We start from the raw sequence: 27,462 nt of genomic DNA on the forward strand, positions 1-27,462 counted from the left end.
TCAGTATGCAGGACTAGACTGGCCGTATCCATTGAATGTTAGACCCCCCTACAGTGCGGAAGCAGGCCATTCAGCCCATCGAGTCAACACTGGCCCTCCGTAGATCAGCCCACAGACCCTGTAACCCTGCATTTCACAAGTCAATTGACTTAGCCAGCACATGCCAGGATACTATGGCCAATCCACTTAACCCGCACATCTTTGTGGGAGGAAATCGGAGCACCCAGAGGAAACTCACACAGATACAGGGGGAACGTGCAAACTCCACACAGGCAGTTGCCCAAAGCTGGAATCAAACCCAGGTCCCTGTGGTGCTGTGAGGCAGCAGTGCTAACCACTGAGCCACCCACATTCAATGCCACCCATTCATTGCTACTACACCCGCTGGAAAGTTCTTCCAGCCCTGGGATGAGGTTGACCTCAGACCAATGAAGCTCAATGATGCTGTAACTCAATGAACAATGCAGATGTCTCAAATATTGGCCTATACCAAAATGGTTTACCACGAAGAGGTCCTAGGGATCAGTATAGTAGCAAACAGGAATATTTAGTAGACTTTGGCCCAATGTTCTGAAAGATGTTTGGAGGCCCATTTCCAATATATATATACAGAGTTCCTCCTCCATTGTCATTGAAGTTTAAAGAGTTCTGATTTGATTACAGAGTTACACATTGGAACGTCCACTCATTCATTGGGCGGCACGGTGGCACAGTGGTTAGCACTGCTACCTCACAGCGCCAGGGACCCGGGTTCAATTCCCGCCTCAGGCGACTGACTGTGTGGAGTTTGCACATTCTCCCCGTGTCTGCGTGGGTTTCCTCCGGGTGCTCCGGTTTCCTCCCACAATCGAAAAATGTGCAGGTCAGGTGAATTGGCCATGCTAAATTGCCCGTAGTGTTAAGTAAGGGGTAAATGTAGGGATATGGGTGGGTTGCGCTTTGGCGGGTCGGTGTGGACATGTTGGGCCAAAGGGCCTGTTTCCACACTGTAATGTAATCTAATCTAATCTAATTCTGGTCTGCTGACCTCAAAATGGAAAAGCATTGATTTCATGCTAAAGGCACTATGCCAGAAGAGATTCCCTCCTTGAAATACAAAAGGTATTTTTATTAAGAACAGTTGAGATTGATGTTTAAGTCATCACAAACTTGTCAATCTGCCCAATTACTATTTTGAGAAACTAATGCATTTCCACCACTCCACTCCCCCCACCCCCAACTCTGAAATTTCAAGCTATTGTTCATGTTTCCCTAGTTTTCCGGCTCTTCTCCTGACAGTGCTGACTCTTGCCAGGATATTGTTAACACAAACTAGGAGACATCTGCAAATGGCCATTCCTCTGGTATGAATGTAATGATGAGAGTTTGCAGGCTAATTAAATACAGAGGGCATCTCAATAAAGGTCAAAGCTCTTCTCACCCAACATCTAAGTATTTGCATGTTCCAGCAATGTTCACAGGAAAACAATTAGCAAGGAGAATGCTGATTGATTTTTTTTAATGTTTAACACATCCAGAAGATATTATAAACACACAGCCGATCAATGAACATTGAGGAGAGAACAAATAAGTTGATGCTTCAGGCATACATCTCTTCACCAGGTCAGCAGAATATGAAAAGATGAACAAGTATTTTATTAGAAACAGAACAAAAGGGAAGAGAAACACAAAAAATAGTGAAATTTTTTAAATGTTGGATGGTTGAGATGAAAACAGCATTGAAGTAAATAGAGACAATATAGGCAAACGACAAAACTTTGCATCTATATGGCACCTTTAAAATAATCAAACATCCCAAGGTGTTTCACAAGAGCAATAGAAATACAAGTATGACACAAAGCACATTTCAATGGAGGAAAATGATGTAGAGAGACAGAGGAAGGGTCTCTCTGATGTAGGAAGGGTCTATGGTTCTGGATCAGTGATGCTGGAAGAGCACAGCAATTCAGGCAGCATCCGACGAGCAGCAAAATCGACGTTTCGGGCAAAAGCCCTTCATCAGGAATAAAGGCAGAGAGCCTGAAGCGTGGAGAGATAAGCTAGAGGACGGTGGGGGTGGGGAGAAAGTAGCATAGAGTACAATAGGTGAGTGGGGGAGGAGATGAAGGTGATGGGTCAGGGAGGAGAGGGTGGAGTGCATAGGTGGAAAAGGAGCTAGGCAGGTCGGACAAGTCCGGACAAGTCAAGGGGACAGTGCGGAACTGGAAGTTTGAAACTAGGATGAGGTGGGGGAAGGGGAAATGAGGAAGCTGTTGAAGTCCACATTGATGCCCTGGGGTTGAAGTGTTCCGAGGCGGAAGATGAGGCGTTCTTCCTCCAGGCGTCTGGTGGTGAGGGAGTGGCGGTGAAGGAGGCCCAGGACCTCCATGTCCTCGGCAGAGTGGGAGGGAGAGTTGAAATGTTGAGCCATGGGGCGGTTTGGTTGATTGGTGCGGGTGTCTCGGAGATGTTCCCTAAAACGCTCTGCTAGGAGACGCCCAGTCTCCCCAATGTAGAGGAGACTGCATCGGGAGCAACGGATACAATAAATGATATTAGTGGATGTGCAGGTAAAATTTTGATGGATGTGGAAGACTCCTTTAGGGCCTTGGATAGAGGTGAGGGAGGAGGTGTGGGCACAGGTTTTACAGTTCCTGCGGTGGCAGGGGAAAGTGCCAGATGAGAGGGTGGGTCGAAGGGGAGCGTGGACCTGACCAGGTAGTCACGGAGGGAACGGTCTTTGCGGAAGGCGGAGAGGGGTGGGGAGGGAAATATATCCCTGGTGGTGGGGTCTGTTTGGAGGTGGCGGAAATGTCGGTGGATGATTTGGTTTATGCGAAGGTTGGTAGGGTGGAAGGTGAGCACCAGGGGCGTTCTGTCCTTGTTGCGGTTGGAGGGGTTGGGTCTGAGGGCGGAGGTGCGGGGTGTGGACGAGATGCGTTGGAGGGCATCTTTAACCACGTGGGAAGGGAAATTGCGGTCTCTAAAGAAGGAGGCCATCTGGTGTGTTCTATGGTGGAACTGGTCCTCCTGGGAGCACATACGACAGAGGCAGCGGAATTGGGAATACGGGATGGCATTTTTGCAAGAGATAGGATGGGAAGAGGTGTAATCCAGGTAGCTGTAGGAGTCGGTGGGTTTGTAAAAAATGTCAGTGTCAAGTCGGTCGTCACTAATGGAGATGGAGAGTTTCAGGAATGGGAGAGAGGTGTCAGAGATGGTCCAGGTATATTTAAGGTCAGGGTGGAATGTGTTGGTGAAGTTGATGAATTGCTCAACCTCCTCGCGGGAGCACGAGGTGGCGCCAATGCAGTCATCAATGTAGCGGAGGAAGAGGTGGGAGTGGTGCCGGTGTAATTATGGAAGATCATCTGTTCTACGTAGCCAACAAAGAGACAGGCATAGCTGGGACCCATACGTGTGCCCATGGCTACCCCTTTGGTTTGGAGGAAGTGGGAGGATTCAAAGGAGAAATTGTTAAGGGTGAGGACCAGTTCGCCCAACGAATGAGAGTGTCGGTGGAAGGGTACTGTTGGGGACGTCTGGAGAGGAAAAAACGGAGGGCTTGGAGGCCCTGGTCATGGCGGATGGAGGTGTAGAGGATTGGATATCCATGGTAAAGATGGAGGCCGGGGAAACGGAAGTCTTGGAGGAGGTGGAGGGCATGGGTGGTGTCTCGAACGTATGTGGGGAGTTCCTGGACTAGGGGGGATAGGACAGTGTCGAGGTAGGTAGAGATGAGTTCAGTGGGCCAGGAGCATACTGAGACAATGGGTTGGCCAGGGTGGTCAGGCTTGTGGATCTTGGGAAGGAGGTAGAACCGGGCAGTGCGGGGTTCCTGGACTATGAGGTTGGAAGCTGTGAGTGGGAGATCTCCTGAGGTGATGAGGTTCTGTATGGTCTGGGAGATGATGGTTTGGTGATGGGGGGTGGGGTCATGGTCGAGGGGGCAGTAGGAAGAGGTGTCCTCGAGTTGGCGTTTGACTTCAGCGGTGTAGAGGTCAGTGCGCCAGACTACCACTGCGCCCCCTTTATCCGCTGGCTTAATGGTGAGGTTGGGATTAGAGCAGAGGGATTGGAGGGCTGCGCGTTGTGAGGGTGAGAGGTTGGAGTGGGGGAGGGGGGTCGACAGGTTGAGGCGGTTAATGTCCCGGCGGCAGTTGGAAATGAAGAGGTCGAGGGCAGGTAATAGGCCAGCGCGGGGTGTCCAGGTGGATGCAGTGTGTTGGAGTTGGGTGAAGGGGTCCTCGGAAGGTGGGCGGGAGTCCTGATTGTGAAAGTAAGCTCGGAGGCGTAGGCGACGGAAGAAGTGTTCGATGTCACGGCGTGTATTAAATTCATTGATGCGTGGACGGAGGGGGATGAAGGTGAGTCCTTTGCTGAGGACTGATCGTTCGTCCTCAGTGAGTGGGAGGTCTGGAGGGATGGTGAAAACTCGGCAGGGCTGGGAGCTGGGATCTGGTGTGGGTGTGGAGCTGGGAGTGGGGTCGGAGCCAGTACCTGGAGTGGGTGTGATGGTGGGGGGAATAGGGGTGGAGGCATGAGCAGGGGTAGTGTTCCCCTCGGGGTTCTGGGGGTGGGGATAGTGACAGTGGGGTCTGTGGGGGGCGTGTCAGCAGAATGCAGGTGAGTGGCGCTGGTGGGGTCGGAAGTGGTGGCAGACACGGCAGTAGGGGTGGCGGAAGTCACTGAGCGTGTGGCATCGGCGATGATGTGAGGGCCGGAAGTGGCTGTGGGAGTGGCCATGATGGGGGCAGAAGTGACATCATCAATCAGCATGGGGGTGGTAGCTGCATCAGCTGCATGGCTAATGGCATTTCCGAGGCTAGGGGAATCTTCTGGAATGTTTGAGGAGTGCTGGTTATGGAGGTGGGTGGATAAAAGTTTGTTGTACTTACAGTTTTTGATGTTTGAGATGGAATTGAAATACTGTTTGTTGAGAGTATGAATTCGGACCTACACAACTGAAGGCCTGGCCACTAGCAGAGCAAGCCAGGATTGGAGAAGCACATGCATCCCAGAGACAGGGCAGGAGAAGAATATCCAGATAGGGAGGGGCAAGAAGGATTTGAAAACAATGATGAAAATTTTAAAATAAAGATGTTGCTTGACCAGGAGTCAGTATAGACCAGAAAGGACAAGGGTGGATGGAGTCGACTGATGGGGAATGGAATTTAAAGTGGGGCCCAAAAAGTGGCTTTAATCTTCCCAATATTTAATTGGAGAATTTTGCTCATCTGGTATTAGATGTCTCATTAGCAGTACAACAACTAGCAATAGTGAAGAAGTCAAGGTGGTCAGATGGAACTGGGAGCCATCAGTATATATGGGAAAAGGAGATCTTTCAGTTGATTTCATAAAGTGTAATATGTAGATGGAAAAAGAATGGGAATAGGAACAACAGCAATACAGAATCCCTACAGTGTGGAAACAGGCCATTTGGACCAACAAGTCTACACCAACCCTCCAAAGAGTAAACCATCCAGGCCCATTCCCTGAACTGATGTAACTAACCTACACATTCCTGAAAACAATGGGCAAATTAGCACAGCCAATTCGCCTAACCTGCACATCTTTGAATTGTATGAGGAAACCTACGCAGACACGGGGAGAATTTGCAAACTCTACACAGACAGTCACCCAAGGCTGGAGTCAAACCTGGGTCCTTGACACTATGAGGCAGTAGTGCTAACCTCTGAGCCACAATGCCACCCTGGTGGGAACAGGAAGAGAAACCATTATGACTGCTAACATAGCTCGGATTAGATTAGTAACAATAGAATCACATGAGAAAAGTACGCAGTGTTAGATCGCTATGGACAACCAAAATGGTAGGGCTGGAAATCTGAAATAAAAACAGAAAATTTTCGATGCACTCATCAGGCTAGGCAACATCTAGGAAGAGAATTATTTGAAGGCTTTTCCCTTCTCTGACTGCCTTCCTGTGTTCGTTATTTTGTGCTGATCACACTTAATGTTTTGTCTATATTCCAGTATTCAATCCAATGAGCCTTTCCTCTGTTTCTTCTGCTGGATTCATAATGGCTGTTTCTAATTTCTTTATTAATCTACTTAAATCTAGTTCATTTAGTCTGAATGGTTGATCTTAGGAATGAAGTTATCTTTCATGGTCAGTGTAGATGAGTACGTAAAGTAATAGGGAAAATACCTTATGACACAACACATTTATATAGAACAAAGTTAAAGTGTCAGAGATCTATAGCACTGAAAAAGGTCCTTCAGCCCATTGAGTCTGCACGAATGGTCAAACGAATACCACCTAGTTATTCTAATCCAGCAGTTGACCCAGAGCCTTGTATGCCTTGACATCACAATTGCACACCTAAGTATTTTTCAAACTTATGAGGGTTTCTGTAGTGATTATAATGATGTCAGCCAGATGAATCTCAAAGAATATGAGTTCCCTGACTGGAGCTGTTAACCTGGTCCAAACAGGGAGCCCTGGCTGACAGGTATAAACAGGAATGTCAGAGGTTCTGCTCATTCTGAGAGCTAGTTCTGGGGGAGCTGGATCAATGTCAAGGACTCTCCCAGTGGGAATAAAGGGTGACTTGGTGGCAGGATACCAGCCTCTTGGAGTTATTTCAGTGATGTCGAGAGAAGAGCACGCTCCTAAAGAAATTCACTAGCATTGGTCATCTTTGAGTTGGGGTAAGCATTTCTGGCATCATGCCGTTTCAGTCTTCAATTTTGCCTTTGAAGACTGGGCCCAGCATGTGGAAAAATTATGTTTTGTTTTAAATGGGCAAATGACATTGGGGCAGATGAAAAGCAAAGAATAATTCTCCTGACAGTTTGTGGACTCTTGGCTTTTGTGGTTATTAGAAGGCTTACTTTTCCTGAGGCACCAGATACAAAACCCTTTCAAGAGTTGACAGATTTTGTTAAGGAATATTATGACACCAAGCTTCCTCTAATTCTGAGACATTATCAGTTTTACTCCACGATTCGAGAACCAGGGGAATCCATATCAAAACAAAGCCAAATCTCAGCCTATTGGTTAGAATTTTCTACAGGATCTGCACTGGCAAGTCATTGTGGATGCTGCCAGTACGTGGACTTGAGCAAAAGAGTCTCTTATTAAGACCTAAACTGAATAAGAGAACTCATAGGCCAGTATCCAGGAGAGTGCACATCCTGGAAAGTCCACCTACAACTGGTTTGGAACTGGTAAATTGCTTAGCAACATCCAAATCAGAACTAATCAAAGAAATGTCTAGTTAAATGGTCACCCGATTCTCATGGTCATTTCAGTAATCACAGAATCAGACTTTAACAAAATTTGCCCTGTAACCCAACTCTTATGTTTGTTTAAGACCTTGACTAAACTTAGTACCTATATTGGAGAACGTTTACAGATTAAGAGACTTTGGGTTCCTGTCTCTCATGAGAAGCAACTGGTTCAGTTACCACCAATTGTAAAAGGCTTGGGCCAAAGCTTGATAGAGCAAAATTGGTTGAGAAAGATTCACCTAGATTGGCTCAATACTTCTTGATTAGAAGATGGCTGCCTGAGTGAAGTCCTAATTAAATACCTGGAGGTTTTTTAGGAAGATCTAGGGACTATCAAAGGAGCCAAGGCCACATTGCACATTGACCAGGAAGTAATTCCACAATTCTGCAGAGGGCCATCCAGTGCCATTTTGCCTTATGGGCAAAACTAGAAACAGAAATCAGGAGGCTGGAAAGCAAAGGAACAATCAAACCAGTCCAATATGGGGACTGGGCATCACTGGTCATACAGATTGTGAAGCCTGACGGATTAGTTCGTTTATGTGGAAATGTTAAACAAATGGTAAACTACTTTCCACAACTGGATGAATACCCAATCCCTCCCATAGAGGATTTATATGCAAAGCTGGCAGGGGGCTTGGCCTTCACAAAACTGGACATGAGCCATGCATACCTGCAGTTCTGGTTAGATGCAGATTTCCAGACGTAGGCTACAATTAATACCCATCAGGGTTTGTACCAATATACGAGACTGCCGTTGGGGTATAACCAGCCTGTGCAATTTTTCAGCAGATGATGGAGAACATTTTATGAGGCTTACGCTGGGTTGCCATTTATCTAGATGACATACAAATAACACAAAAAAGACCAATAAACATCACTTAGAGAATTTGGACATCATCATTAGACGTGTCTCCTAGGAGGGTGAATGCCTTACAAGGGAAAAATTGTGTGTTCCAGGCACCCCAAATGACCTACTTGTACTGCGGAATCGACAACACCGGTTTACACCCATTGGAAGGTAAAGTGCGGGCAGTCCAATGTGTCCCACTTTCCACATCTGTTCTGGAGCTGAGGTCTTTCATTGAGCTGGTGAATTGTTACAGAAAGTTCATACAGAATCTGGCATCACCTTTGCAACAACCCCTAAACATGGATCAGTCTTGGGAATGATCACATAGCCAAGCCATAGCTTTCAGGGAAGTGAAGAAACAGCTATTATCATCTAAAGTATTGGCACACTATGATCCCAAAGCAAGATCTGGCATTGACGTGCGATGCCTCCCCTATGGCATCGGGGTAGTATTAGCTCATAGGTTGCCCATTGGAGAAGAACGCCCAATGGTGTATGCATCCAGAAATTGCAGAGTGTAAATATGTCGAGATAGAGAAGGAAGGTTTGGCAGTCATTTTGGAGTCAGGAAGTTCCACCTTTATGAATGTAAATCTGTAACAATAACCAGCTACAAACCCAAGCTAGGTCCAATTAAGGAGGACAAGGTGGTGCCGCCCTTAGCTTCAAGCCAAATTCAGCCGTAGACTCTAATACTAAATGCGTATAATTACAAGCTAGAAAAGCATTTGGAGGATAATGAGCAAATGTAGATGTATTGAGCCACCTCCCACTAGCAGATGCACCACCGTTGATTTAGCTACAGGAAGAATCAGTAAGGATTTAAAAATTTCTGGACACACTTTCAGGCCCTGCTGACAAATCAGACTTTGGATGCAGAAAGATCCGGTCCTGGCAAAACTGCAACAGCTGGTGGTGATGGGGGAAATGAAAGGGCCACCACAACCAGAATTGAAACATTGTTGGACCCAGTGAGACCAGATCACAGTGGAGGATGACATTTTATTATGAAGAGCAAGAGTGATTGTCCCAAGCAAAGGTTACCACCAGATACTGTCTGAAATCACCCAGGGGTTTCTGAAATGAAGATGTTCAAAAGTTATGCCTGTTGGCCAGGATTAGACACAGACAGAGCTGCATTGGTGGAGTAGTGCCCGCAGTACCAACCAGAACAAAAGTTATGTGAATGGCTGGTTAAACCCTGGACTCAGTTACACGTCCTTTCATGGGTTCGATGTACTTAGTAATTGTGACACACACTTCAAGTGGTTGGACGTGCATAGAATTCATTCGTCAAGTACGAGGACAACAAAAGAAAAAGTACGTGCATCTTTTGCAATACATGGACTACTGGAAATGTTGGTCACAGATAATGGGCTGTCTTTTATCAGCAGGGAATTTGAATATTTCCTAAAGTTGAATGGCATGTGTCATATAAGGCAGCTCCGTACCATCCATCATCCAGTAGTCCGGCAGAAACTGCAATCCAAACTTTCAAGTCAGGCTTGAAGAGACAGCCTACAGCTTCACTAGATACCAAACTGTCCCATTTCCTATTTGATTATAGGACCACCCCTCATGCAACTACAGGGATAGCTCCAGCAGAGTTGTTAATGGGGCGTAGTCTTCACATCAGGTTAAATCTGATCTCCCAGGGGAGTGGATGATACGACATCAGGAACGCCAATGCCGGACACAAGTCTCTGCTAAGCGAGATAGACAGTTTACTTCAGGGGACAAAGTTAGTGTAGGTGTAGGAATGACCCTACATGGTTATCAGGCATAGTCAACACAAGGTCAGGTCCAATGAGTTCTGAAGTTCAGGTAAGTGTGACAGTCCTGAACAAGCACGTGGACCATCTGAAAGTTCATAAACTCGGAGATGGTGTGGGAGCAAAACATACCTGGCTCCTTTCTGACTGGTCTGGAGCCTATAGGTTCTCCCTCTCCATCACGTTTCCCTCCCGTCTCCCCTCTCTGAGCCCCTAATAATTTTATACATCTCAATCATGTTCCACCTCAGTCTCTTCTATCCCGACGAAAACAGCTCCAGCCCATCCAATATCTCTCCATAACTAAAACTCGAGGTCAGGCAACATCCTGCTAAATCTCCTCTGCACCCTCTCCAATGCTATCATATCCCTCCTGTAATGTGGATTCCAGAATTGCACACAACATTCTAGCTGTGGTCTAACCAACACTTTTTATATAGTTTCAGCATAGCCTTGCTGCTCCTCAACTCTATTCCAAAATAACAAAGGCAAGTATCCCATATGCCTTTTTATTTTCTCGCTTGATCTATTTCAGCCTTATACATTCATTCACTTATCGACAAAACCTGCTGACTCATTCTAAGAGCTAAATACCACCTTTGAGATACCAAGATACACATTTTCAGTTGGTTAGATCACTGAATAGTCTTTAAACAGTGCTTCAAAACAAAATCTTTACTTGCAGTATCAATATTTTCTGGCTCATTGTAGTTTGTGTTCTACAAGTGGATATTAGATCATTGCCCAACCTAAAAGTGAGCTCGGCTAATAATTCACCCTGCTGTACACCCTGCTGTACTGGTGCATAGCGGGTAGAATCATTCAGAAATGAAGAAATGAAGAAAATAGTTGTGAAACACAAATATGCTTTTGGAAAGTTTCATGGCCAATCATCATTCAGGCTTTTCAATTGCTGTCTTTGCACTCAAAGACGTTCACAACTTCAGTTCTTTTCATTAATCTTTCAACTATAATTTTACATTCTGTCTCTGTAAAGTGAGCTTTAGGAATTTGTTTCTGTGCAAGAGCTAATTTTCGTTTTTAGCAGAGAAGCATGCAATTGTCATAAGTCTAATTCTCAGTTGCTTTGAAATCAAATCAATATAATTTCAACTGGTTTAGCAACTGATGCCTTATTTACCAACAATAAGTAAATACAAGGCTGGTTTCAAACTGGCGCACCAACATTACTTATATCTGTACTAATCAGTGAAATTAGTATTACACAAACCTCAAATATTCAAACAAATGATCAGGCTTCAACATGTGTGGCAGAGATCTCAGACAGTCAGGAAAAGGTAATTATCCTATTCTTATGCCATTCCGGGAAATAAAAAGACACACTTTGGCTAGCTGCCACTGCCAGTTCTATCTCAATTTTAATCAAAACTTTAACCTTTCAAATCTAGAGATACTGAGCAACATATCTTCAGAGTAATGACAATTGCTGTGCTAGATGCAATGCACAGATGGTTGGAGTGGAACATGTTCAGGTGAGGCACAGCATGTAAGCATGGAAGTAAAGCAGAAGTGGGCTGGGGAGCCCACTGCGATTAGATTGTGGCAATATCACAAAGGGTTTAATTGGAATTGCGGCAAGGTTCTGAAAATGGATTTGGAAGGACTGCAGTGGGGCAGGAGGAGGTGGAATTTTCAGTCCAGGTTTTGAAGTAACATTAGTTGTGGCTTGTGAAAGCACATCCAATTTTTCAGTGCCTTCCCTATGTTATATATTGATTCTGTTTTGCAACCACATCACAGCTAAAGGTTCCCTCTGAATGACGATTTGCTGGAAGATATCTTCAACATAGTAAAGCACCCCAAGGATTTTCACAGAAGCAATTAGTAAACAAAATTTAACACCATTCCACATAAGGACGCATTAGAGAGATACTTTAAACAGTGTTTTAAAGGAGGCAAGACACTGTGAGAGCCTGACAGATTTCTGCCAGGCCAGGAAGAGGAGCTCCCTGCAAATGGCAGGAACCACTGGGCCCCATGCTAAAGAGGGCCTGGCCTCATTGGCCAGATACCTGTCAAGCAGCATGGTCAGTGTCCAAAGCAACTATCGAACAATGTACGCCATCCTGATTGACAGCTTTCTCAGGCAATGTTTGCTCAACAACTCTACATGAAGTTTATGCCAAGACAGCCATTGCCAATCCCCTCCCTCGATAGTAGTGCAGCTCGTTCTCACCTCTTTCTTGAGAATTGTGAGAGGAAGCATGTCTTTCCATATCCAGAGCTCCCAAATTCATCCACCAACCTCCTGCAGGTGTGAGAACATGAGATTGAATCTCAAAATGGATTAAGTTTGTGGTTTACACACACACACACAAACACACACACACTGCATGGTACAGTTCCAAAGAAATGTTGAAGTCAATATAAAAATTAAATGTATTAATTATTGTATTTTGAAGACATAATAAATCAGTTTGTTTTCACAGATATTTAACATAGCCTCGATTGGAGAAGTGACCAGGAAAGCTGGAAATAACTATGTAAATCTATTCAGGTTAGTTTGTGAAATTAGATTCAATGAAACTGGCCATTTGTGAGGCTACTATTGGGCCAATGAACAAAACCACTGCCAGTTTCTTAAGGGAGTGGATCATATACTCCAGACAATGGGATCTGCTGCTCTATGCCCTGCCTGACCTGTCTGTGATCCAAGCCTCCACCATGTGATCTAGGCCTCCACCACGTGGCAAGGAGAAAGTGAGCACTGCAGATGCTGGAGATCAGAGTCGAAAAGTGTGCCACTGGAAAAACATAGCAGATCTGAGGAGCAGGTGAATCAATGTTTTGGGCATAAGTCCTTCACCATTCCTGATGAATAGTTTATTCCCAAAACATCGATTCTCCTGTTCCTCCAGCACCACACTTTTTGACTCCACTATGTGAGTGACAGTAATGGAGTCAGGTTAATCTGGATGGTCAATCAGTACGACAATGTCTGTTACAAGCAATTTAAAGAAAACCCTAGCATGGCGACCTATTTTAGGACAGGATAAGGCAGCACCTCCCAGGTACATTTTTCTTCTTTCTCAATAGCTTTTGCAAGCAACAGCAATGACACGCAATTCTTCGAATGTAACTGGATCAAAGAACCTTAGATGAAGCAGTCAGAGAGAGGGAGAAACTTGATGATCATCACCGAAGATGTCTTCTTCATTGTGAGGTGTAGGAGACATTAGCATACTGCTTTAGTAAGAAACAGGTGGAATTACTGGAGGAGGAGTCAAAGGACTGAAGTTTGACAATCATGTTGGGTTCCCACTTTTCAGACCCTGCTGCTATACCCTTCCCCTCTTCCTCCTCCCTCCCCGAAAACAAACTGTCCACACACGACACCAGGATTGCAGACTGAAACCTAGGCTGAAAGGTAACCCACTTGCAAACACCTGCTTTTGTATGAACACTGTCAAAGGAGTGAGGTGAATTCAACACTAGTGTTAGTGAAACCCAGCTGTCTAGCATGACGTTAGTTCCATCCCCTTCCCTAGTGACCAGAACTCGAGACCTCTTCCGTCTGTCTCTTTTTCCCTGTCTCTCTCTCCAACTCCAGAACTACTTCAATGAAGAGACAAAGGACATTTTATTAGTCAGAACTTTTGCTTTGCATTTTTAACAATTTCATTTACTCTTCTTTAAAATATCAATTTATTGCCTTGACATTGAGTTTTCCCACTTCGCAGATGATCAATGTTTTCCTTCCACCCTAACCTTGTTTTTTGAAATTATGTTTAATGTTGTGACAAACCAGATTTTGCAGCTGCTCCTGAGCTACTTGCTGAAGGAGAATCAGAGATCACAAGACGTTTGATGGGGTTTCGATGGGTTGCAGACATTCTCCTCCAATAGGAACAGCATCTGTCGGAAATGCTCAGCTTATCCACCTATATCTGTGGAGACAGAAACAGAGGTTAATGACCCTTCATCAGAGCTGGTGCAGATCATGGAGCTGAAGCATTGACTCTATTTCTGTCATATAAGTTACTGCCTGGCCTTCTGAGTATTTCCAATATGTTTCAGATTTCCAGTACTTGCTGTACTTTGTTCACCGATTATGTGTTCCATGCACTTGAAAGTGTGATTAGTTTCACATTGGAAGATCTTTATTATGCAATGCAAATTATTTAGCACATCATTGCAGGTGAATTGATTGTTTATTGCAAAGCCACTGGAAAGTTTACTCATAGAATCCTTACAGTACAGAAAGAGGCCATTCAATCCATCCAGTATACACCAAACCCATGGAGTACATTCCACCGAGACCTGGTCCCCACCCCCATAACCCTGCATTTGCCATATCTAAGAAACTAACCTACACTCTCCTGAACACTTCTGGGCAGTTTAGCATGGTCAATCCACCTAACTTCATGTCTTTGGACTGTGGGAGGAAACCAGTGCACCCTGTGGAAACACACACAGACACAGGGAGAAAATCCCACACAGGCAGTCACCCAAAGGTGGAATCAAACCTTGGTTCCTGGCACTGTGAGGCAGCAGTACTAACCACTAACCACTTGCTGCCCAAGACTAACCTTGGAAGTTTTGCTATGTCTAAACTTGGAAGTGAAACCAAGAGTCAGCTGCCAAATAGAATGTCGGCATCAGTTCAAGATATTCTCTTGTGTACATAGGATTGTTGTTTTCAGTGCTTGCGAGGTTCAGGTTTTTTCGCATGTGTCTGTACAGACAATGCATAGGCCAGTTCAAAGAAACTGGTTGCTTAATATGAACAACAGGCTGTGTAAATGCCTGACAAAGCTGTTGTTTTTAAAGTGTATCATGCTGAAATTTGATCTTTCATTGGGCTTTACAAATACAGACATGGTGATACAAAGGTCAAGAAGTTCTGCCAAACCTTCAAAAGACAATTTGACCCCACTGTGGCTATTATTCCCAATTTTGGGTCACTGTTCAATTAAAATTGCAAACATTTAAAATATATGGAGGTTTTGATTGAGCATGAAGATTTTAAATGAAAGAAAATTGATTGATGAGTTTTGAAGGGGAGAGGCAATGAAATTCCAGAGTTACATTTGAAGGCCATAACCAATGACGTTGCAGCAGCAAAGAAAATCCGGGATGCTCATGAGGCCAGAATTTCAGAGCTCAGAGATCTTGAAGGGATTTAGGGCTGGAGGAAAAGGAGGGGTGAGATCAAGGAGGATTTAGAAAACAGGAGTGAGAATTCTAAAAGCTAAGCTTTGCCAGATCAGGAGCCAAAGCGGGTGATAAAGATAAAGTGAGTAGGAATTGGTGTAAATTGAGATTAAGAAAATAGAAATTGGGATGATATCAATAGAAAGGCTGCAAAGAAATCGTGCCAGGAGAATATTGGAGTAGTCGAGCCCAGAGGATCAGGGCTTCAGCAGAAAATGAGCAGAGGCAGGAGGAGACAATCAACATCTGAAGTTGGCAGCCTTGGGGTATGAGATTGATAATTAATTGTCTTCTGTCTCTGATTCAGAATGTTGTGGGTTGACTTCAACACAGTCTGAGCTGAAGTTCCAGTGCAATTCTAAGGGAGTGCTGCACTATCAGAGGTGCTGCATTTTGGAAGAGATGTTAAACCAAGGCACTGTTTGCCCTCATAGGTACACAATAAGATCCTATAATACTATTTCAAAGGAGATTGGAGAGGTTGCTTCTGTGTGCTGACCAATATTTCTCCTTCTGTCAATGAGACAGAACCAGAATATCTGGTCATTATCATGTTGCTATTTCTGGGAGATTGCTAGAGCAAATTAGCTGCCACGTTTCCTATGTTATAACTAATTTCCAATAGTACTTCATTGATTGTAAAGCAGCTTGGGATATCTGGTGGTTGTGAAAGGTGCTATACAAATAAATCCAGGTTTTCCTTTATTCTTCATGTCTTTTATGTTAAATTACATTCATCTACACATCCCCCAGTCATTTTTACAAGCTGTGGTGAACAGAACATGGGGTAAAACTATGATTTGGAAAAGGAGTTATTTTGTATGTTTTTGTTTAAATCTCTACAACGCTAATAAGTACAAATTTTGCTTTGACCCATAAGGACTGTCCAGTGCACTCACAAGCATCTAGTAGTAAACAGCAAACAAGGCTTCTCTTCTCAAATTCCAGAGAAAAGATCCCTTGAAAGCTTTTGCCTTTGATTAAAGACCCAAAACCTCATTTGAAACATCCTTTTGTTCAGAAGATAGTTGAGTATTGTATTAAATGGCAAACCATGACAGTTCTATCAATTGAGATATTTAGTTTGCAGAATGCTAGAAAAGCAATTTTACTTGTATGCTCAAGGTTTAGGAAGGAGTTTTCAAATTAATCCATTGCAAGCAAGCCCAAATGAGACCTGACCACAGCAGCAAAAATTCAATAAGGGATATAAAAGAAATGCAAGTGAAATTTTGTTTTAAAACATTCTTTGGCTGTGAGGCTATAAATAGAACTCTATGTGAGGCACTTGTACGAACAGGAAATGTTTTGTACCATTTATTTTTGATTTTCTCCTAAAATTAAATGGCTACTTTGTAGTCAATGCACTTTTGTTTAAAAACAATAAATATGTTATAGCCAATAAAGCTGTGTAGCCCCTGCCTCATATTATAATCAGTACAGAGCGGGATACAATGTGTGTTCTGTACTTTCTGGTTGTAGCTAGAGCTCATGGGAGATTAACCAGTACAGCATTTCTTTCATTATTAATAATTTAAGGTTGAGTATTCTGTTTAATGGGAGAAAAGAAAGAACTTGCATAATTGCATTGAACCTTTCAGAACATTACAACATCCTAAAGTGCAATTATTGATGTAGTTTATAAATGTAGTCAGTATTGCAATAAAGGGAATTGTACCAGCAATGAGATAATGACCAAGTAATCTGTCTCTGAATTGTTTGTAGAATGATAAATATTCATCAATTCATTCCACTATCCTCTAAAGCAAGTGTTAGGGTCAGGCCATACTGCCTCTGCTTGGATTTGCAGGTTTTATGCTCGTATCTCTGTGGAACCTCACAGGGGTGATTATTTATGAGGCCAGATTTCTATCATACTCTGCTTGTTCCAAAGGATTGCCATGTTGGTCATCAGGAACCTTCAGTCTTACCTTGCCATTTAATGCAGGGTCAAAGGAAGGAAGCTTGTCAGTATTTTCTAAGGCCTCAAACAAGTCACTGGGGATAGCCTTTGCTCAGAGGATCTTACTGTAGTAAGTCATGAGAAGCCTCTAATCCTAGGTCAGGTGGTCTGGATTCTCTCTCTCTGCAGAGGTGTAGAACAAAATGTCAGGAGACCCACCACCCACCTCAAGTCTTTCTGTCCTATTGTGGGGTGTTTTACTCGTGAGTTATTAAGGGAGATGATATATTGGATATTTATTGGATAACAAAGCTGTTGGTTTTGGTGAAGATAGGGTGGTGATTTGAGTGAGTGAGTAGGTAGCACAGAGGGCATAGGGTTGGGGTGGGTGACAGAGAGTGAGGGAAGATGTTTCAGGCAATAGTGAGAGTGAGGCAGCATGAGGCTTGGTGGCAGGTGGGTACAGTGGCAGAGATAGAGAGAGTACATGGTATCAGAGAGAAAATAGTGGCACTTGTTCTGATGGAGTGAAGAAGGTTATTGACCTTCTTCCTACAGTGCTGGGCATTCCTTCAGACAGGCTGAGACTGCACTGATCTGAGTGGCAATCTCGGATTAGGCTGGCATGGTCTAATGTCATGGCCATCTGGGGGAGTGGAGGTCCTGCATCTGCACCATTCAGCAGGCTCCTGCCCACAAAATGGTGCTCTGATTTCCCTCTGTCTACTGTGTCCAGGGCAAATATCAGGAACTGGGCAGGGCAGTACTTGTCCAGTTACCAATCAGCTTGAAAGATGGCACAGCCTCAAGGGATGTGAGTGAATTGCGGCAAATGTACTGAGTGACAAGTTGTTCTGGGAACGATGTGTGGCAAGATGGGGCTGGAATCAGATAGGAGGGCCACCTAGAGGCAGGTGAGGTATTAAATGAAGTGAATTTGGTCAGCTGCAGTGAGAAACCGTGCTAGGCCATGGGGCCTTAAAAAATCTCATGCGGCTCACATTCCCTCACCTTCTGACACAGGATCAAAAAGCCGACCAAGCCACTGCTGATACTCATGTGCAACAAGGTGTGCGAAGTACACACGAAGGAATTTCTTCCCGTTCATAATTTTATTTACTGCACATTTTTCTTTTTTTTTGTTTCTTTTGTCCTGATCTCTCTGAAGATATTTGCTCCTGCCTTCAAGATCCTCCTTAAGCAAACATTCTTCATGTCTGCTGTTGCCGGCTTTTCACAAACAAAGCAATTTATTTAAAGAGATATCTCTTTGACTTAGCTTTTGGTCATCTTCAATAACATCTCTTTACATGGCTCGCTAACACTGCTGTAAAGCACCTTATGGCATTTTATTATGTTGAATGTGCAGTATCAAGACATGTTGCTATTTATCCAACACACACATTTCAATGTAGAAGCAAATTACTGCAGATGCTGGAACCTGTATTGAAAACAACAAATGCTGGAGATCACAGATGGTCAGGCAGAGAGAGAGCAAGCTAATGTTTTGAGTCTAGATGCCCTAATGAAGAGTCATCTCGACACGAAAAATTAGCTTGCTCTGTCTCCATGGATACTATATGGCCTGTTGTGATCTCCAGCATTTGTTGTCTTCAACACACATTTTCAAGCTGGTTTTAGTAGATAGTGATTACAAGTGATACAACTAGTGGATTTTTGCCTTTAAGTTGATGAAATTGATACATATGAATCACCAAAGGTATTTGATAAAGTGTCAAATAACAGGCTTGTGATGAACTTTAATGGCGCAGTAGGTACTGCCCCTGCATCCGAGACAGAATCTCAGACTTCAAGTCCCACTCGAGGATGTGATGACCAGGGAAGGGGTGTTCATAACCTGCCCTACCTGGGTCAGTATTATCTAGTCAATCCTTCCAACATAAGCCAATGGCAGGCTGTAGGATTGGGTGAGATTCCTGGTCAGCTGGGTGATGGAAAAGTTGGAGCTTACACTATCACTGTCCAAAGCTTTAAAACATGTAAAAAAGCATGTTGCTGTAGTAAGTCAGATTCCTTGAGGACCCAGTTGGTTCAGTTGTCTGGAGATCAGGTTGGTGATCCCTGTTCTGGCTGGAGTGTATTCAGGACTTTGCCCTAAACGTGGTGGAAGTCATGTCACTGTGGGTCAGACATAACTTCAGCGAGAATTGAAGATAAAGAAAAAGACAAGACGCTTGTCAGCAAAGTTGGCCCTCACGGAGTAACAGGGACAGTAACAGCTTGAATAGAAAACTAGCTGAGTGGCAGAAAAGTTGGTGAACAGTTATTTTCTAACTGGAGGAAGGTATATAATAGGAAGGAATATAATGGCTTCACAAGGTATTTATATCAGGACCCTTGCTTTTCTTGAACTAGATTAATGTGTGTGTAGGGCACAACTTCAAAATTTGTGGAATAATACAAAATTTGGAAATGCGAGGAGGATAAAAATTAACCTCTAAAAGACTGAGTCAGGTTGGTGGAAAGGGCAACTAAGTGGCAGATACAATTTAATGAAGATGACGTGATTTGTTTTGATGGAAAGAATGAGGAGAGACAATATAAATTAAAAAGAAATTCATAAAAGGCCTGCAGTGTGGAAGCAGGCCATTCAGTCTTTGATGTCCACACTGACCCTCTGAAGAACATCCCACAGACCTACATAATCCCTGTAACCCTGCATTTCCCATGGCTAATCCACCTAGTTTATGTATCCCTGGACACTATGTGCAATTTAGCATGGATAATCCACCTAATTTGCACATCATTAGACTGTGAGAAAGGAAACTAGAGCATCCAGAGGGGATGATGACAATGTGCAAACCCCACACAGACAGTCACTTGTGGGTAGATTGAGCCTGGGTCCCTGGTACTGTGAGGCAACAGTGCTACCACTGAGCCACCATGCCACCCTATTTGAAAAGGGAGTTCCGGAACAAAGGGATCTGGAAGTATATATTCACAAATCATTGAAGATGAGACAGGCTAAGAAAGCAAATCACAAAGTTAGGGAATCCTATGCATTGTAACCAAGACAGAGAGCACAAAAACATTATAATAAATCCAAATAAAATACCTTTTCAGTTTCAACTAGAGTATTGTGTCCAGTTCCGAGCATTGTATTTTTGCGACAGTGAAAAGGCTGTTCTTCTTGGAGAAGATAAAGATTTGATGGGCATGTACTAAATCAGAAGGGGCCTGGACAGTGTGGAGAAGATGAAAATTTGATGGGCATGTACTAAATTATGAGGGGCCTGGACAGTGTGGAGAAGGAGAAACTGTTTTAAAAAGTGGAAGGCAGAGGACCCAGGTATCAGGTGCTTGGCAAAAGAAATGCAATTTACCCAGTGAATGATTAGGACCTGAATGTATTACCTGAGAATGTGATAGACATAAGTTCAATTGAGGGAATGGGGGAATTATCTGGAGAGAAAGAAATTACAGGACCAAAGTGGGGTAGGCTGATGGAGCGAGACTGGTTAATTTGTCCTTGTAGAGAGCTGGAAGGAATTTGACAAGCTGAAAATCCTCTGCTTATACCATAATAACTCCATGATATCTGAGAGATACCACCATCCACTTGCAGGTATTTAATTGGCTGTGACATCCTGAGGCCATGAAATGGTCTATTTAAACACAGGTTTTCCTTTTAATTGGACCAACATGAGCAATCCTGATTTGATTTGGTTTTATTTATTTATGGTTACATGTATCCTGTTAGAAAAAGCAGTGAAAAGTATTGTGTCTCCACTCTTCAGCGCAATCTGAAAACACAGAAAAATAAATCAAAATACAGAATATAAAGACAGAAACATGAAGAAATAAAGAATGTCCAACTTTATAGTCCTTTCTGGTAAGTGTTCCATCATGGGCCACAGAAGTATGGCCAGACACAAGTCCTTTTGCCATGTCACTGCTGCTGGAATGAGTGGGCACTCTTCAGCAACATCATGCCTCCACTGACACCTTTGCCAGTATGAGTCCTCACTGGATCTCGTCAATGCAGATGTCACCAATGCTGCCAGGCACTGCACCGGCCTAACTCGATTATGCCACTGCTATGAGTCAGCTTCAGGCCCTCCTTGTCAATGCAGCTCTGCTGATGCTGCTGGTTCTCATATTGGGCCCACACCTGTCTGCACCGCCACCTCCATGAATCTGCACTGGATGCAGAAGCTGCCGGAACCCAAACTCACTTCCACAGCAGCAATCATGGGTTGGTGTTAAGCCCACCTCATTGATGCAGATTCTGGCAGGAACCCAAACTATCTCCAATGCTGTCATCATGAGTATGTGTCACTGGGCTTACTCGAGTCTGTGTCACTGGGTCCACTGGAGTCTGCATCATGGGGCCCACTCAAGTCTGTGTTGCTGGGTCCACTTGAGTCTGCATTACTGGGCCTACTGGAGTCTGCGTCACTGGGCCCATTCAAGTCTGCATTGCTAGGCCTACTTGTGTCTGTGTTGCTGGGCCTACTCAAGTCTGCATCACTAGGCCCACCTGAACCTGCATTGCTGGGCCTACTCGAGTCTGCATTGCTGGGCCTACTTGAGTCTGTGTCACTGGGCCTGCTCGAGTCTGCGTCGTTGGGCCTACTAGAGTTTGCATTGCTGGCCTACTCGAGTCTGCATCACTGGGCCTACTAGAGTGTGCGTCACTGGGCCTATTAGAGTCTGCATTGCTGGGCCTACTCAAGTCTGCGTCACTGGGCCGACTAGAGTTTGCATTGTTGGACCTACTTGAATCTGCATCACTGGGCCTACTCAAGTCTGCGTCACTGGGCCCACTCGAGCATGTGTTGATTGGTCTACTAGAGTCTGCGTTGCTGGATCTACTTGAAAAGTGTTGCTGAGCCCACTTGAGTCTTTATTGCTGGGCCCACTCACCACCACCGCAATTGTGCTCTTCGCCAAGAGGTAAGTAAAATCAAATAGAAGAGAAAATAAAAATGAGGTGAGAGAGAAAAAAAGAAAAGAAACAAAAAGGAAAGTAGATGGACAGGACAAGCTCAGGGGTCAGAAGACCTACTGCATTGCTATTTTACCAGATTTGAATGAAATCAGATGTTTCTGCACAGACTAACAAATGAAGCTCTGACTTTCTTGACCTGAATGGCCCACTTCTTCACTGCCTTGCGTTATCATTGTTGGTTTGGTAATCTGTCGCTGATCAACAATTTCGATTGGATTACATTAATCTATGAGTCCTGCGGGATGGCATATGTACAAAATTGAATAGCCAGATGGTGCTAACTGTTCTACACTCACACAAGGATGTCACCCAGGTGTGATCATTTGTCAAGTGTCATACCACTATGTCTTTATGGCCGTCAGGGAAATATTAGAGGCAACGAAACTAAGGACAAGATGCTGGTTTTAGTGCCAAAACTGAACAAAAATAAATGACTCAAGTTTTTGCCGGTCAGTTTGTCCTGACTGCAAGGCGATTCAAAGGCAGATGGTTAATTATCATGGACTATATAAAATCTACTGTGTGAAGATAGAAAAGTAACCAAGCAAAGTGCAGCTGTAACCAAGCATCTATTGCTGCCAGCTGAAAGGGACATTAGTCTTTCAACATAAGCTAATAGAGTGTGATTGCAACAAAGCAAGCGGAATTCAGTGTCTCTACAGACAGATGACACAAAGAAAAACTGTAAACATGAGCTGAAACTTTACTCCTTTTGTGTAATGTGCAGTGTTTTTGTGAATTTTTATTTAATTCTGTACACATTTTACCTCAAATGAAATGGGAACAAGTGACAAATACTTCACAGCTGAATGTTAGTTCAGCTGCTGTTTGAACCCACAAGCGGAGTGCTCTGAGACTATGTCTGTAATCCTGTAATGGAACACGGTAGACAGAGCTGCTGTCACACCTAGAAGTCAATAATCACCAACAGGACACTGTGAGTAGCACGGTGGTTGGCACTGTTGCCTCAAAGTGCCAGGGGTCTGAGTTTACTTCCACCCTTGGCTGACTGTCTGTGTTGAATTTGCATATTGTTCCTTATGTCTGTGTGGGTTTCCTCCCACAGTCCAAAGATTGTATCATCAATAGTCACAGGTGAGGTGCCGGAAGACTGGAGGTTGGCTAATGTGGTTCCACTGTTTAAGAAAGGTGGTAAGGACAAGCCAGGGGACTATAGACCAGTGAGCCTGATTTCTCTGGTGGGCAAGTTGTTGGAGGGAATCCTGAGGGACAGGATGTACATGTATTTAGAAAAGCAAGGACTGATTATGGATAGTCAACATGGCTTTGTGCATGGGAAATCATGTCTCACAAACTTCATTGAGTTTTTTGAAAAAGTAACAAAGAGGATTGATGAGGGCAGAGTGGTGAACATGATCTTTATTGACTTCAGTAAGGCATTCAACAAAGTTCTCCATGAGATACTGGTTAGCAAGATTAGATACATTCTTCATCGTTTTCTGTCTTTCATTTTAACATTTTGATCTCTTCTAGCCAATTTAATCTAAAAACAATAATTGATCTCAGAATGTGGTTAAAATTGTAAGCCAGCATGTATTAATTGTTTCTTGTTGCCATCAGAAAGTAGCAATGGACCTTCCCCATGAATCAATGTGTTTGTGAAGGCAATGGAGGGGATTTATAGGGTCTTAGCTCCAGTCCTGATGAAGACATGGCAATGTATTTCAAAGCCAGGAAGGTATGTGATTTGGAGGTGATGATGTAAATAAGGAATTTTCCGTTGGTTAGTAATGTTAGTAAATAATATTAAAGTGGTGAGTCAAATTCATTTCATTCGCTGTAGTTTCTGGTACTGACTGGTAACATGAAAATTCCACAGAAAATTGCCTCACTACAAAAGAGCATAAGAAATCAGAACATAAACTTGCTCCACCATTCAATAAGTTCAAGGCAGATCTGATTGACACTTTAAATCCAGTTTCATGACAATCAAATCTATATAATTTAACTTGCTGGGAAAGATACTTCCAAACATTAATAACATTTTGAGTGCAGTGATCCTTTCTCAGACCTGCTGAATTTCTCCAGCAGTTTCTATTTTTATTTACATAAAATATACATTTTAAGATGTCAAAACACGTGATATAAATACAATCTCATTTTTACCTACAATCTCATTAACCCTAACAGCACTGCTTTACAATATCATACCAGAAATAATTCACTTCTCTATCATATCTATCAGACTAAGTTAACTGTGTTTCAATTCCCAGTTTTGAGAATCTGATAGCCTCTTTTTTGAATCTTCATACAACTGAGATTAATCTTTCTCAGCTTCAAACGTCACTTCAGAGTTTTGACCAAACTCTTCTGTTCTTGAACTTTCAAACTAAGCTCCATATATTGAAGTCATCTATTTTTTAAATAGAGTTAAACTATCTACCTTTTTAAAGATCAAATTACTTTGTGTATCAAGAAGGATAAAAATGAGAAAAGATACAAATTGTGTTGCAGAGTCAAACAGCACAGAAACGGACCCTTCAGTCCAATTCGTCCATGCCGTCCAGATATTCTAAATTAATCTAGTCCCATTTCCTAGCATTTTGCCCATATCCCTCTTCCTATTCATGTACCCATTCAGATGCTTTTTAAACATTGTAATTGTACCCACCTCCACCACTTCCTCTGTCAGCTCGTTCCATACGAACACCACTTTCTGTGTGAAAAAGTTGCCCCTTAGATAACTTTTAAATCTTCTGACTCTCACCTTAAATCTATGCTCTCTCGTTTTGGACTCCCCTACTCTGGGAGAAAGATCTTGGCTATTTACCCTATCCTTTCCCCTCATGATTTTATAAATCTCTATAAGGTTATCCCTCAGCCTCCACCACTCCAGAGAAAAAAAACCCAGCTTATTCAGCCTCTTCCGATAGTTCATACCCTCCAATCCCGGCAACATCCTTGCAAATATTTTCTGCAACATTTTTTTTTGATTAGATTACATTACATTACAACGTGGAAACAGGCCCTTCGGCCCAACAAGTCCACACCGATCCGCCGAAGCGTAACCCCACCCAAATCCCTACATTTACCCCTTACCTAACACTACGGGCAATTTAGCATGGCCAGTTCACCTGACCTGCACATCTTTGGACTGTGGGAGGAAACCCACGCAGACACGGGGAGAACATGCAAACTCCACACAGTCAGTCGCCTGGGGCAGGAATTGAACCCAGGTCTCTGGCGCTGTGAGGCAGCAGTGCTAACCACTGTGCCACCGTGCCGCCCACCCAAGTTTTAAAATATCTTTCCTGTAGCAGGGAGGCCAGAATTGAACGCAGTATTCTAAAAGTGGCCTAACCAATGTCCTATACAGCTACAACATGACATTCCAACTCCTATACTGAATGCACTGACCAATGAAGGCAGGCAAATCCACTTCCACCTGCTTCCCTAGGTCTCTTTGTTCAGTAACACTCCCCAGGCCTCTACTACCAACTGTATAAGGTCTGCCCTGGTTTGCCTTACCAAAATGAAACACCTCATATCTATCTAAATTAAGTTCCATCTGCCATTCCTTGCCAATTGGACAATCTGATCAAGGTCATATTGTACACTGAGATAACCTACTTCACTGTATGTTACCTTCCCAATTTTGGTGTCATCTGCAAACGTACTGGATATAGCTCCTCTCTTCACATCCAAATAATTTATACAAATGATGAAAAGCAGTGGGTCCAGCTCCAATCCTTGTGGCACTCCACTGGTCACAGGCTTCCAGTCTGAAAAACAACCCTCCACTACAACCCTCTGTATCCTACCTTCAAGCCAGTTCTGTATCCAATTGTCTAGCTCTTTCTGCATTCCACGTGACCTAACGTTGCTAATCAGTCTACCACGCGGAACCTTGTTCAACGCCTTGCTGAAGTCCAAATAGACAATTTCCATCGCCTTCATCAATCTTCTTTTCACTTCTTCAAACAGTTCAACCAAGTTTGTGAGACACGATTTCCCCATACAAAACCATGTTGACTATCCCTTATCAGTTTTTGCCTTTCAAAAAGCATGTATATTCTGTCCCTCAGAATCGTTTCTAACAAATTGCCCACCACTGATGTCAGGCTCACCGATCTATAGGTCCCTGGCATTTCTTTATGGCATTTCTTAAATAATGGTAACACATTAGCCAGCTCCAGTCTTCCAGCACCTCACCTGTGGCTACTGATAATTCAAATATCTCAGTAATCACTTCCCTAGCTTCCCTCAAAATAGGTCCCGGGGATTTGTCTACGTGATGCATTGTTAGTTGGCTTGTTCATAGGATGCTGCATCACAAAACTCTGTCTCCTGATTCCCAGTGTGCCATCGTCACTATTTAAATTTACCCAAAAATGATTAACATTCCACTTGTTTATCTTTAACATTAATTATATATTTGACATAACATTGAAGTGATGCCATGCATACATGAATGAATTTTAAGGTTGTGTAAGAAAGGATTTTAGATTTTAAAATCTCCCTGATTACCTGAAATGGCCACTAGGAGGTAAGTGTTGATTATGGTTGAGTCTGAGCCAGTCTGGGATGGTTGAAAATGCTAAACAGGTCACATGCTGACTTTCAAAGCAGATTTTCTATTATTAATTCTCGGTCTTGCTCAGTTCCCAGAGCTTTAGGCAGAGGAGACAGTAATAAATATGTCATGGCAGCTGCTCTGGCACTCCTGTGCATTATGCAAATTCCCTTGAGATAGCTCCACATGGTCTGGATGTTCGCACCTGAAGAATTTTGTTCAACGTTATTCTAAAGCTACTGTAAGTCTTGAAGCCATCAGGCTGTCATTTCTGACAGTGGCCAGGAGGTCTAACTACCATTGAAAATGGATTATTTAGGAATTTGGCCACTGCAAAAAAAATCTCTCTGCCAATTTGATGTGAGCACTGATTCCCAGCAATAAATCTCCCAGTGTCAACCAGCCCATCTTTATAAGCACAAACCCAAAATCTGGCCACATTCACCTGAGATCTTAGGCCAACTGCTGGTTTTGTTTAGTGGGGGGTGAGGTAGGAGTGAGGAGGTGCTGTGGTGTCTGACACCTGAAACATGGCGTTGAAAGACTGGATGATTTCTTTCTCTGTCGGATGTGAAATTAATTTGGTAGCCTCAACGCAATCACCAGCAGACAAAGCCCCGCAGCATTAAACTTTGCCAATACAAAAAAGATAGTTTCACTTCAGAAGACACAGCAGTTCAGGCAGCATCCAAGGAGCAGTAAAATCGACATTTCGGGCAAAAGCCCTTCATCAGGAATAAAGGCAGAGAGCCTGAAGCGTGGAGAGATAAGCGAGAGGAGGGTGGGGGTGGGGAGAAAGTAGTATGGAGTACAATGGGTGAGTGGGGGAGGGGATGAAGGTGATAGGTCAGGGAGGAAAGGGTAGAGTGGATAGGTGGAAAAGGAGATAGGCAGGTAGGACAAGTCCGGACAAGTCATGGGAACAGTGCTGAGCTGGAAGTTTGGAACTAGGGTGAGGTGGGGGAAGGGGAAATGAGGAAACTGTTGAAGTCCACATTGGTGCCCTGAGGTTGAAGTGTT

The 27,462-nt window shown here is 43.6% G+C and overlaps 1 long non-coding RNA gene across 1 annotated transcript; it reads right to left on the reverse strand.

The window, feature by feature from the left end:
• Positions 1-1,482: 1,482 nt before the first annotated feature.
• Positions 1,483-14,308, reverse strand: LOC122553213 (uncharacterized). Its single transcript, XR_006312634.2, has 4 exons — positions 14,189-14,308; positions 13,625-13,766; positions 12,056-12,127; positions 1,483-1,593 (listed from the first exon to the last, which is right to left on the reverse strand). It is a non-coding gene; the product is annotated as an uncharacterized LOC122553213 (long non-coding RNA).
• Between the last annotated feature and the right edge of the window lie 13,154 nt (positions 14,309-27,462).

Source organism: Chiloscyllium plagiosum, unplaced genomic scaffold (genome assembly GCF_037043375.1).
Source record: "Chiloscyllium plagiosum isolate Xiang-an unplaced genomic scaffold, Cpla_swu_hap1 HiC_scaffold_10, whole genome shotgun sequence".
NCBI classification, from domain to species: domain Eukaryota; kingdom Metazoa; phylum Chordata; class Chondrichthyes; order Orectolobiformes; family Hemiscylliidae; genus Chiloscyllium; species Chiloscyllium plagiosum.